This window comes from Struthio camelus, chromosome 21 (assembly GCF_040807025.1).
Source record: "Struthio camelus isolate bStrCam1 chromosome 21, bStrCam1.hap1, whole genome shotgun sequence".
NCBI classification, from domain to species: domain Eukaryota; kingdom Metazoa; phylum Chordata; class Aves; order Struthioniformes; family Struthionidae; genus Struthio; species Struthio camelus.
Genome location: NC_090962.1, coordinates 5,445,476 through 5,458,197, shown reverse-complemented (window position 1 = coordinate 5,458,197; position 12,722 = coordinate 5,445,476). Strand labels below are relative to the sequence as shown.

Sequence of the window (12,722 nt, the reverse complement as noted above, 5' to 3'; positions counted from 1 at the left end):
GCTACAGGTTTTTGTGCCGCAGAACAAAATATAACATGTCAAAGCGCCTCAACTCCAGGCCCTTTTCTGGCTGTGAGCTTCAGTGTATGTCAGCCCATCAATGGTACTGCAAATCCTTCCTAAAACAGGAGCTGCAAAACATGTCAGTGTGTCAAGGTGTACCTGCACCTGGCAGTTATTACTGGGTGCCATCTGTGCAGCGTGAAGATCTAGTGTGCTTCCTTCATTCAGTTCCCACCAGATTAGCAGGGAGAGAAAGCATCTTAGTCACAGACAGATCCTAATCCTGCAGCTGGTACTTGTCTGAGCAAGTCCAAAGAGACTATCAAAGCGAATAAGACACTTCAGCTTGAGCAGTCAGATATTTCAGCAGTTACTGGAAACACTCAAGTTCCTGGAACTTTGTCCCTTGTCCTGTGCCTGAATTAATATGGTTCCTTGAGCTAATTGCTCAGCTTCTGTTTTCATTTGCTGTAAAAAGGGAAATGCTTGCAGGGTGCTATAAGGCCTAATTACCCAGAAAATGGTTCAGAGAGAATATGCCAAGAGCCTTGGAGAGCAGGAGCTTCTGGGAGGTGTCTCTCCTGGTGACGTTTAAACAGGTTTTTGGCTATGAAATGAGGTAGCAAAGGAAACAAATGCAGCCTGAGTTGCTGTGCGCTGGGGGAGACACGTGGTATGCAGAGATGGCTTGCGTGTCAGACTGTTATCTGTGAGGTGGTCTTTTCTTATCTTAAGGTTTTCCTCCCCTGCCATGACTCTCCTCTCATGAGCAAAATGTGGTTTCACAAATCCGCAGGAATGCTTATCTTCCCCCCCCCAATTTTCCTTGATTATTTTTTTCCTCTAATACAGCACCTCTGCTCAACAACTGCAGTATCATGAACAGTCAGACTGCTGCCAGCGGCCTGGGCCCTGTAGGACCCCAGGCAACCCCATATCCATGCAGGGATTTGGGAAGGCTCGCAGAACTGTGCAGAAACTCCTCTCTCATATAATATATATTAATAAAACAACGAACATTACTGTTGTATGTACGGTATTTATGTCCGCAGTTAACTGGCCACTGTGCTGCACTTACAGTAAGTGCATCCTCTGCTCAGCCCAAGCGAACAGCTATTGTGGTGCTGTCCTGTTTATGTGCTCTTGCAAAGGAGACCTGGAAAACAGGTCATCTGGGGAAAGCTTGAGTTCTCTCTGTAAATAGTATTAGTTTGCCAAGGGTTTTGCCATCTATGTGTTAGAGCAGGTGTTTTTTGAGGGGAGAGAAGTCACATTAGTGACCTGTGACTGACACTACTTTGCCTAACAGGGTTCGTGAATCTGCCTCCATAGTGGCACTGTTTGGGGTGGGAGTGGAGTGGATGAGGGGTGGTCAGAGCCTTAAATGGTGTTGCTGAGAGGTTGCTGTTTGCTTTCATGTAATCTGAAGATCCTCTTTGACCCCTGATAGGTGAAGTGGTACCTCGGTGTGTCGTCATGTCTTGGTTGTAGGATGAAGGCTCAACGAAGATGGTAGGTAATTTCCCTGTGCATGTATGTACGTCCTCTTGCTTTCATCTGGCATTAAAACCTGCAAATGCCTGGGACACAACAGAAGTTAACTCATGCATGATACTGTGACTAAGCATAACTGCGAAGGCAAAATGTGAGTTAAAGCATATCCACATTCAGATTATAGTTCCCTAGCGTCGGAGGACGGAAGAGATCTGCTGAAGTAATCTGACCACTAAACTGATAATTCAGTTAATCTTATAGCTTGCTGGTCTGAACTAGAATGCCAGAAAGGTGCCTCTCCTTGATTTGAAAATAAAACCATCCACCGTTAGGCTAGGCAATAATGCTCTGTTACTGTTAAGTTTTTTTTGCTTAGTTTAAGCTAAATCTCTGGAGTCAGCTTCCAGCCACTGGCTCTTCTCCTGCCTCCTCCTGCTGCTGTAAAGAGCATAGCAGCAGTATCCAGCACTTCTCACTGGGAAGAGTTTCCTGGCCTGTAATTGGGTTATGTCTGAAGGCAGCTTGGCTTAGCGTGCGGGGTACTGTCAGCGAGACCAGTTCACGTGCTCCCCAAGTGTTAGCAGAGCCCTAAACTCTCAGCAACGGATTAGGCTGAGCAAGCCTTGCAGCAAGAGTGGTGTTGCTCTTTGTGCTGTTGAACCCTTTCTTCAGGGGGGCCCATCCTTGATCACTGTTGTGGGGAGTGGGTTCACAGCTCTGAAGTGGTTGGTGACAACTCTGGCAGGTTAAAGGCAGTAGTTGCCCCTTGCATGGCATGGTGCCAGTCCTCCTTCCAAAAAACTGTTCAGTGATGGTGCCAGCACACCTATAGGGAGCCTGGGATTGTTGGCTTCCAAATATGTGCATTTTAACAAGATCATTAGCTTAATCTTCTCTCTCAACCGTCAAGAGTCGCAGCAGTTCTCTGCGCAGTGACCAGAATTCCCTTGAACTCTGGTGGTCAGCACTCAACAGTGAACAGGAGTAGTATTTCCAGCCGTTAAATTTGCTTTGGCTATGCCAGACTGATACTCACCTGTGCTTGCCAAATCTCAAGCATTTGACTTCAAACCCTGGTTTTAAAGGGAGCTTCCAGGCTTGCCCTGACCTGTGGTGATACTGTAAAGCCAACCCAAAGGAAGCCACGTGCAGAGTTAATGTAAGTGGGGAGACTAGCGCAGCCACAGATGTACACCTGGGGAGCTTCTGATCGTGCTGCAGCCTGTGTGCTGAGAGACGTTCTTCATCAGGCAAGCGGTAACGCTGTGTGCTGCAGGCATGTGCATCTGCTCTGGATGGGCTGGGGGATCCTCAACCACAGAGGGAATAGGGAAAAGAGATTATCTGATGTCAAATGACACCTGCATACAAGAGTAGGAATTTATCCAAGCTGTCCCCGTGTAACCTGGTTCCTTCATGCCACCTTTCATCTTAGCAGATGTTGTTCCCTTTTATGCCGTGCTGGGGAACACCTTCATTTTTCTCTGACTTTTTCTGCTCTTCAGAGGCAGAGCATGATCTAAGAGGAGGCCTGCAGTATACTGGGAGAAAAAGGAGGCAACTGTGGGAAGCAGTGGACATGGGAACAAATCCAGCTTCAGTGGAAACAGGTAGTGGATGTAGTTTAATGGGCTCTGTTTCATGCAGGTCTTTGTGGGTAGTGCATGGCTGATTCCATTTCTCCTCCTTTGTAACAGGCTTTCTCAACTCTGTGCCGATGGACCCCCTTGGTACACGTCTTCACTTGGCTATCCCAATGCTGGGTGTCAAAATACCTGTAACTTATGTCTGTGCCTTGTCCATTGTTGGCACGTGTTGGCATGAATGTGTACGCTGTACAAGTCTGGCTATGAAAATAGCAAAGATCTCTGTGGAAAACCTGTAGACACGTTTGATCTCTTGAGCAATGTCAGAGATGCTGCAGAGGCCCAGAGTGACCAATGTGCATATACATTTCATACACTACTGCTTTAAAAGGTGATCAAAACTCTTGCCATCCAAACACAGAAAGCAACAGTCAAATCAAAACCAGCCCTTACTGCAGACACTGACTCTTACTGCATGGGGGCACTTGACATTTTCTGCGGACTTAGTCATTTGTAGCATTTTCCAAGTTGGGGATGTGATCAGCTTCCGCTTGTGAATACCTCAGCAAGCAATCACTTGTTATTTCTCATATCCCAAGGAAGCTGTTAGCTTAGAGGCAGAGATGATAGATTTTTATCATGCCCTGGCAAACCACTGAAGAGTGAGGAAAGGAACAGTTAAGTCATTAGCTACTCGCCCTAGTCATCAGTTCCTCTTAACTTCACATGCTTTTTTCTGCTGTCTTCCAGTCCAAGTGTTAGCCCTCATCTGGAGAGGCTGATAAATACCCTTGGACTCCGCACTTGTTTCATGACTAATCCAGGGTGAGCAGACTCAAATGCAACGCTTGGGGATTTGTGAGAGACCTCTATGTATTGGGTTGCTTAAGTAAGACACAAAAGCATATTGGATCTGCTGAATGTGAAAACAAAGGAAAAACCACCACTTTTTTGGCAAGGTTTTCCTAGGAAGAGGAATGCATGCAGTGTTGAAGTTAGTGGTTGTCAACGCATTTTTAAGCGTAGTGGAATTGTGTTTTTTTTTTTTTTCTGGTCTGCTGCATGCTTGGCCCACCTGACTGTGGGAGGAGGTCCGAGGTCCCCACTGTGCCTTGGTAAAAGAGACACCAGCTACCCCAAGCCGCCTCGGCAGGAACCTCCTTTTCGTCATACGTTTTTCTCCTGTCTCTGTTACTTTTCCCAAGAGGACTGAATTGTGCTGAATCTAAGGTGAAATAGTCTTGTGCGGAGAAGGATTCACCTGGAGGAACCCCAAGCGGCAGGGATGGTGAGAGGAAGTAGACACTGAGCACTCTTGTGAATATTCTGTGATAGCAAATAAAAGCTCAAAGTATGAGTTGTATAGAGAATTTGTTTGACTCTGGATTGACCGCGATTGCACGCTCACTTTTATATTTTAATGAAGTGGCTTTTGCATTTGTTTCCTGTGTAGTCTGAAGTGTGGCCTGATCTATGAAGTAGCTAACAACTGGGTTTCTTCATTGTTCGTTAAAATGCTAGAGCCAATCATAAAGTGGGAGGATACGCTCCCTGTACGTAACTTTGATTCCTGTGGAGACTTCTAAGATCTCAGCCTTTGAATTTTTTTTCAAGTAGCTAAAATCATAATGTGTATAGCATCTTCGAAACTGCAGCAAACTTTGAATTTCCCAATGAAAACTCTGACTTCAAATGGCTGCCAGACACTTCTCAGGTTTAATGGAAAAAGGAGCAATTTATTGCTAATTCCAATCAAAATGGTATCTAGAGTAAGCCGTAGGTGTCACTTGGATATCTTAAGTTGTGCCCTAGCTGGGCCACTCGGGGAAATTCCTTATAACTTTGTAGCATAAAATAGTTTGTGCTTCTTCAGTGTCCAAAGTACTTCTGCAAACCAGGGAGCTCTGCTGCTTTCACAGTGAGCGCACCCATTATGTATGGCCGTTTCAAACCTCTTCTTGCCTTTTTGTGGCTGTGTTGCGTCTCCTGTAGGGGTCTGTCTTGTTGCCCCAGTGCCGTGACTTACTAGACCTGTCTAGCTCAAGCTTCTTCCTTTGTGGCCCGGCTTTCCTTTTTGGGAGGTGAACAATTCCCTCCCGTAATTTGTTATCTTGGTGGTATTTGTAGACTCGCAAAGCATCTGTCTTTGTCCTATCAATTTTTTTTTCCTCCCTGGAATGTATGTTGGTGGAAGTAGATAAGTTTCCTCCGTGCTGGAATTGCAGCTTCCGCTCCCTTCTCGTACCGATTTTTGATGGTGTATTTCATGTCATAAGCTGGAGCTTTAGTCCAGCTCTGTTTCTGATTTGATTTTTTTTTTTTCCCCCTCGCTAGCTGTCTCAGTGAGTCGCAGCTCATCCTTTGTGGGACTGTAACTGCTTTTGTAGGATGTCATGGGGGGGGGGGGGGTGCACGTGTATGATAAAACTGGAGACTTGAAATATTTCTGCTAATCGTACCTCACCCTCATGGAGCGGAAGAGCCCTGCTGAATTACCTGGGCAAACCGTGTCCGTTTTGTCGCCCGCTGCCGGCCCGGTTCGGCGCCTTGCGCCCGTCTCGGGGTGCGGTGGGGCGGGGGGGTCTCCGCTCCGCACCCTTCCCTGCTCCGCTCCCCTTGCAGCAGGCGGCGAAGGGCTCGCGCCCTTGCAGTTCAAGCTTAGGGGCTTGGCTTTTTTTGATATATATTAATGTGTGTGTGTCTTTATGGGGACTCTTTTAAAAAAAAAAAAAAGCTATTTCTATTAATAGCGAGAAAAGTAAACGTTGAGCGCTCGCTGATATGAAGGAGAGGGACGCGTATCCGCGTTCGGTGTGAGCGGGGAGGTGGCGGCGGCTCGTTATTAATTAGCCCGATGCCCCGCAAGCGCCGAGCCGCCCCGGCCTCCCTCCCGCATCCTCGCTGTTTGCAGCCCAATTTTTGGCTTTTTTTGGGTGGGAAGGAGATATCTCGGTGCCGGGTGGGCTGTGCCTGCGCCGACGGGTTCCTTCCTCCCCGGGGAAGGCCGGATCAAATTCGGCTGCCGCTCAGGGTGCTGCTGCGGCCGCCGCGCGAGGGGGGGGACGCCGGCGCCCTAAGGGCCACAAAGCGTGCGGAGGGAGGGCCGCGTTGGCCCGGCAGGCTCAGCCTTTTTTTAAAAAAAAAAAAAAAAAGCTTTCATCAGGGCTTGTCCGGGCTTGTCCGGGCTGCCCGAGCCTGCCCTGGCCGCCGAGCGGCGGCCGGAGGGACCTCGAGCCCCCCGCAGGTAAGCGGGGACGGGCGGCCGGGTCGCGTCCCCAGGCCGCAGGTGGCCTCGGCCGCCGGCCCCTCCGACCGCTGCCCGGCTGCGGCCGGGTCCCCCGAGGGGGGATCGGCAGGACACGAGGGGGGCCGGCTGCCCTCCTTCCCCGTCCTCAAGGAAAATTTGGGGGGGGGGGCGGTGGGGGGAGATGAGCGTTCCTGAGGGCTCACGACACGGCTGGGGCGAGGCGGCTCTCTTCTCCTGGCTTGGGTGGTGTGTCCCCCCCCCCCGCCTCCCCTTCCTTCCTGGCACGGGGAAGTTTGGCTTCACCCCCGCGGGTCTGGGCGTCCCGGGCATCGTTCAACCCGCTTATCACGAGGTGCCTGCGGGACGGTCCTAGGTGTGACCTCCCGAGGGGGCGGCGCGAGGTCGCCCGCGGCGTTCTGGAGACAGGCTGGCGCTCTCCTCCTGCGGTCGCTCCTTCCAGCGCTTCGCCAGCCGGCCCTCTCCGCTCGTCGTCCCGAAGCCCTGCGAGCGTTTTCTTGCGTGTTTTCTTTCTCTTGCTCGCTCTGTTCGCCGTCTCTGACGTCAAACCCGTCCGTTTGCAAGGACCTTGCCCCTCTCGCCGTCCGTACGGTCTGTTTTGAGGTTTTATCTGCTGTATATGGCAGTGCGTTTGGGGGTTTCTGCCTACGTTGGTTCGTTATTATGGGCTTCATAATGTTTTAGGGTGGTGTGAGGTGCTTTGCTTTTTTTTTTTTTGTAAAGGGTTATTTTGCAAGAACTGGAAGTAAACACGTAATTGGTTATGTATGCTATTGTAGCAACTGCTCTGCTTCTGCTCTTGATGATATCGGTAAGCGGCAGCGCTAGATATGAGCCATGCCAGCAAAGAGCAGGTACGGCTGCGCGCGGGCTTTCACGTCTGCAGGGAGGTTCACTTTGGGCCTTGTAACCCTGCAAAACTGGCAACGCTAGCGGGCACGTTGGTCAGCCGTACCGCAGCTCCCCTGTTCCTCGCAGAGCTTGTAGTCCAGCGGCGTGGCACAGCTACGCCGCGGGTGGGGTTGGAGCTAAGGCTTTTTGCTTCAGGCCTGACAAAAGCTGTGCACTGTAAAACTGTGGTGGTGCTGTGCCCCGTGAAATGGTCTACTCGGCCCAAACTCCACGCAGGGATGGAGAGGCAAAGGACTCGTGTCATGAGGCCCTCTTTCTTCCCTCCTGCTTATTGCCCTCTGCACCTGACCCGAGGATGCTGAGTACAGCCATCTCCAGTGGCCACCACGTCTGTCGTGTCATCTCGCGCTGTGTTTTGTCCCCCAAGAAAGTCGACTGATCTATTTTTTTAAGTGCCTTCAGGAAGCTGAGGCACCAGAAAAGTGAGGCGTGAGTTACATTCCTGAGCAGTAACATGAGGCTAACTGATTTTGGTGGTGTTACGCTAGGGATGCTTGTCCTTTTGACTCCAGGTTTAAATTCCCTAAAACTAGTTTTGTGGGTTTGTGGGGCTTTTTAACATTCTTCTGAGCTAGCCTCTGACAAAAACAACTCGACAGACAGACAGAACTATCGATAAGCTTTAGGGAGAGTGTGTATTCAGAGTAAGAGGGGAGAAACTCATCTGAAAACAGTGGCTTATGAGTTGTCCGTTTCTGCTAACGGACCAGTTATATTCCCTAACGCTTTGCTCTGTTTCCGAGTCTTCTGTATTACTGAGTATGGACCAGCTCCTAACATAGCTGAATTAACAGTAGTTTTCATTACCAATAGTGAGAGGATTTGCTTTTAATGGAGACTTTGAAAAATCCTTACATTACTCACTTATAGTATGGCCTTGGAAGAAAACTGGTTAAAGGAGAAATAAAAGTGCAGTGCGCTGTTGCTGAAAAGATGTCAAGCCTCCTTTTTATGAAGAAATAGTTATCTCTGTCTGTTCTCCACAGCTGGGGGAGAGGACTCCTTCTCAGTAGGACTCCTTGTATGACTGGCACCTCATTTTGGTGGATGATGAAACCTGCAAGGAAACACTAACTTGCCTACAAAAGGGACTAGCGTTTTGAAGGTAGAAGAACAGGAACCTTCCAGTGACTGGTACAGACCATCTCGTAGAACAAATGGAGGGAAGCTAATAACGCATGAGCTGTTACCTCTCTTCCAAAGAGAGATTCAGCTGAAGGGGCTTACAGAGCTGTGCGACTCTAATCTGAGCCTTTAGGTTTAAGTATTTATTGTTTGCGTTTAAATGTGTTGTAGGAGCAGTGACCAGGCATCAAAACTATGTCCAGCCTGTCTGAAGCAGCCTTTTCCCCGGAAACAAGGATCCTTTACGCTGATGACAAGAGAAGGCATTGGTAAGAGGAATTAGTATAAATGAATTATATACTGCTGAAGACAGTTTGATTGCCTTGTCCCAGCCTTTCTTTAGGTACTCTTTCCCGGTCATGTGAGTCTACTGTTGTGCCTCTTCACCAGGGAAGCACTAAGATGCAAGACCTGCCTTGCCCAGAATGGTGCAGTGAGCTCATGACTGGCTGAAACATACCTTCTGAGGGGGTGATAGTTTTTTTCCTTTTTCTTGCACAACCATATTAATTTCAGATAGTCCATGTCAGGTGTTGCTAAATGCAGACTCTATTCACCTCGGAAGTCACCTGAGGAGGAAGCTCAATGCAGGAGCGATGCCTGGCATTGTTTCGGTATAGGTAAATCCTGATCAGGAGGATGTGCTGCTGGCAAGCATTCTTGGTGTAACTTCCTTAGCTATGTCACAGGCAGCCCCTTGCTCCTTTGCCACCCTCGGTGTCAGAGTGTGTCTCATCTCTAGGCAGGTGGGAATTCACCTGATAAAGTGCTGATAAGAATCCTGACCTTCAAAGCATGTGTGGAGATGTGGTACACACTGAGCATCTCAGTGTAGAGGATGGTGATGACCTCAGCTGGTAGAAGAGGCTCTCCTGAAGTTCTCTGGCCACAGTGGCGAGTGGCTGACTGAGCAGTTGTGGGCCTCATGAGGCAAACTTCCCTAATGCAGCTCAGACAAGGGGAGAAGTAGTGACACGTTGCCTCTTGCTCAGAGGAGAGGATGTGCGAATAGGGCCCGTCTGAGCTCAAAGAAAGGGAAGAGGCAAGCCCCAAAAGGGGACTCTACCAAGATCCCTCTAAGTCCTGGTAAAGGAGGAGCCTGAGCTTAGGCAGCAAGGAAGGACAGAAGTGCTCTGACAATAAAAACTCTGCTGTGACTCAGCCTAGCAGTGTCCCCTTTGTCCCAGCAGGTAGAATTTGAGGGAAGGTGTGTGGGGGGGGGAAAATGTTCATGAACTTTTAGGGTTGGATACATCTGCCTTTCCCAGGCCCATCCTGTCTGTAAAAACAAAGTTCTTGAACTGACATGCTAGAGTAGACATGGGGCTGCTGACTGCTATTGACTTTAGGTTGGTGATCTATGGCTAATGCTTGCAGGCTGCTTAGTTAATGAGTCATGGGTGCTCAGGTGTGGCTTAGTCTTCTGAAAACTGTAGTGCACTGAACTCTGCCCAGGCCTCTCCCAAAGTACTGAATCAGCAGGACCCCGAATAGCCTGGCGTACTTAATTTACACCAACTGTTGCAGAATGGAGCCAGTTAGAGAAGGGCTAACCTTGTTTCCAGGAGGTATTGCAGCATTACAGCCTTAAATGGGACTATCCGCTTTGCGGTACTGTTTTGCACTGGTCACCACTGAAAAGTACTTTGTCCAGGGCATGTCTACACAACAGTAAATGCCACTCATGTAGACGTAGCTAGCTCAACTGCTAGTAGAGCTGTGGACTATTTGTGTAAGCTCCAAAATGACAACTAAAAAAAAACCCCACCTTCTATAAGATGCCATACCTAGAGAACTAATGTTTAATGGTACTTGGCAAATTACCCACAGGGTGAATTTAACAGAGCATTCAGAACATTGTGCTTAAGCCTTTGGCTAACGAGATTCAGTGAGTGTGTTTTGCTGAAGTTAGGTATGGTTTGGGGAGGGCCCTGTGTGAAGGGAAGGGAAGAGAGAATAAACAGTAAGTTCAGCGTGTCCAATATGAAGGTGCGTTTGCTCTTTTGGTAACACAAGTGCTAGGTGCTGTTCAGACCAGTGAGACTGGGCTTGCTTTGAAGAGCTCGCAATCAAAGTTAAGATGTGGCTGTTGGACAACTCTGATTCTTCTCTGAGGGAGAAGAGGAAAAAAGGTAATGAAAGTTTTGCTGAACACTGCTATTGAGAGGGGAAGAACAGGACTTACTAGCATACAGACAGTAGTGGTTTTCTTTCTTTTTGCGGGGAAAGAAAAGTGAAATCTGAAAGAAAGGAAGAAGTTGTACGGGATCTGACAAAGAATGAATTGTTTACGTCTGCTGTGGAAGAAGGCACGTATTTGATATGGCGTGTGTGTTTTCACTGCATAGCATGTAGAGAAATTCAGTGAGGGACATGCGTATTAATTCCATAGCTTTATTGTGTTTTAGCGTGGAGATTTAATCTTGTTTAAGCCAGGGATCTTAGCAGGGCTCAGTGAGAATCCCGAATGAAGACTCATTTGGTCAAGATGTGGCAGTTTTTAAATACAATTCCACTTAAGGGATGGGAGGAGACAACAGTTACTCTAGATTCTCTTTAGCGTGCCCTTAACTGTGCCATGTTTAGGGTGTTGTTGTACCTCTATGTTTCTAGATGGACTAGATGATTCTGACGGATAGACGCAGCTGTCCAGCAGATCTTAGTAACGCAATAACCTGAACTGCTTTGTGAATCTTCCCTGTTGTTTCTGAGAGCTTCTGTCCTTTTTCAGAACACAGGAAGGTTTATGGAAAGAAGCTAAGAGTACATCTGGCTTCAGCGTGCAACACGATCCTGGGGCTACAAAACTCCTGCTGCTTTTTCACTTCTGTCACCTGCACTAAGCCCAAGGTACCCTGTTACCCCAACAGCTATGTCCTCCTGAGCTGAGTGGGTAGCTGGAAATCTCCGGGTTTAGGAATGCAGCTGTCCTACAGGTAGAAATACAGGCTAACCTCAGACTGGGACTCTATCATCTTCACAGTCAGTCATTCTGTTTTTTATCCACCTTGTGCAATTTTTGCCCATCTTTCTTGTCTTTTACAGAAAAGAATCACTAGTATTGTCTCTTCTCTTTTCCCTTGGTTCTGCTTTTCATTTCAGACAGCCTGTGACTCACTGCAAAGGTATTGTCCTGTTTCCTTATTAGCTGTGAGGTTGGCCTGCAGGAGTGGTGGCAGTGTGTGAGGTGGAGTCACGGCTATATCGGGGAAGCCGGAACTGTCTGGGTTTGCGGTGAGTCTGAGCTATGAGGCAGGTGTCTGCACCTCCCTGGCGTTTGTGCTCAGCCTGCGGCAGTGTATCAGACCTAGCGGCAGAAAACCGAAGTCGGTAGGCAGCTCCGATGGACTTCGGGTACTAGTGTCAGCTGGATCATCTACTACAAAACAGTAAGAAACTGGTAAATCTCTTTCCTATGTAGGCTCCTGTCAATACATATCTCATAAGTGAAGTTTCTGTTATATGATTAATTAAAAAAAAAGTAAACAGGAGTTGTTGAGCAGTTTGTTTTGTACTCGGGGGATTAGGATGCTATAGGGAGTTTGGAGACAGGAGGAAGAAAGTGAGGGGAAAGATGTGATACTAATACTGCTTCATAAGTTCTGTCAAGAGTCATAGCCTAATACCGTTTCCTTATTGACCTGGTGGCAAATCCCAGGAGCTGAAATGGAAGATGGGATAATGCAACACTGGTGTGTAAAATTCCAGAGAGACTAACCCAAAATTCAGGGTCTGCAAATCCTTGGACTCAAGTCAAAGTGAGACTTTATCAAATGCATTCTTATCTTAGAAAGGGAAACCTTGACTGTAAGGTTGCAAGTCAGGAAAGCTGACTGTATCTGGAGAACAAGACACTTCCTCTTCTACCTGGAGGTTTGTACAGGAAAGCAAGCAGCTGCTTTGGGAGAAAGAAGAGGCTCTATTCTTACTCTGCAACCTCCCCTTAATGTTACCACTTTAAAATGATTCTTCTGTGAGACACCAGTTCATCCTGTTAAGGATAACAGGCTCAGCTAGACGTTACTTCTGAGCCTATGGGGTAGAAGTGGATTTAGATTGGTCGGAACAGCTTGTGTAAAGGAAATTGGGCATCCTGCTAGTTTGGAAGTTAGCTTTGCTTTAAGCAGGAGGTTGGACTAGCTGATATCCAGGAGTCTCTTCTAACCTAAATCTAAGTCTGACAATTGTCATTTGATCTTTTCCATTGTGTAAGTTTTCTCCTACACGCTTCCAAGATGAAACTAGACTTTTCAGCTTTGTTTTGCCTTAAAATAGGAAGTACATGAAGCCTTCAGAGATGGAGGATTTGTGTGCATCAGGCTTCCAGCACAAATTGT

The 12,722-nt window shown here is 48.0% G+C and overlaps 1 protein-coding gene across 15 annotated transcripts in view; it reads left to right on the top strand.

Moving 5' to 3' along the window:
• Positions 1 to 6,116: 6,116 nt before the first annotated feature.
• GPR157 (G protein-coupled receptor 157) overlaps positions 6,117 to 12,722 on the top strand; it is a 31,889-nt gene continuing 25,283 nt past the window's right edge. For 2 of the 15 annotated variants that reach the window (XR_011135745.1, XM_068915814.1), the window contains exons 1-5: positions 6,653 to 6,939; positions 8,247 to 8,394; positions 8,557 to 8,654; positions 11,117 to 11,235; positions 11,488 to 11,774. The gene's annotated coding sequence lies outside the window, so the exon portion shown is untranslated. The other 13 variants (XR_011135748.1, XR_011135747.1, XR_011135738.1 and 10 more) reach the window with 12 other exon arrangements.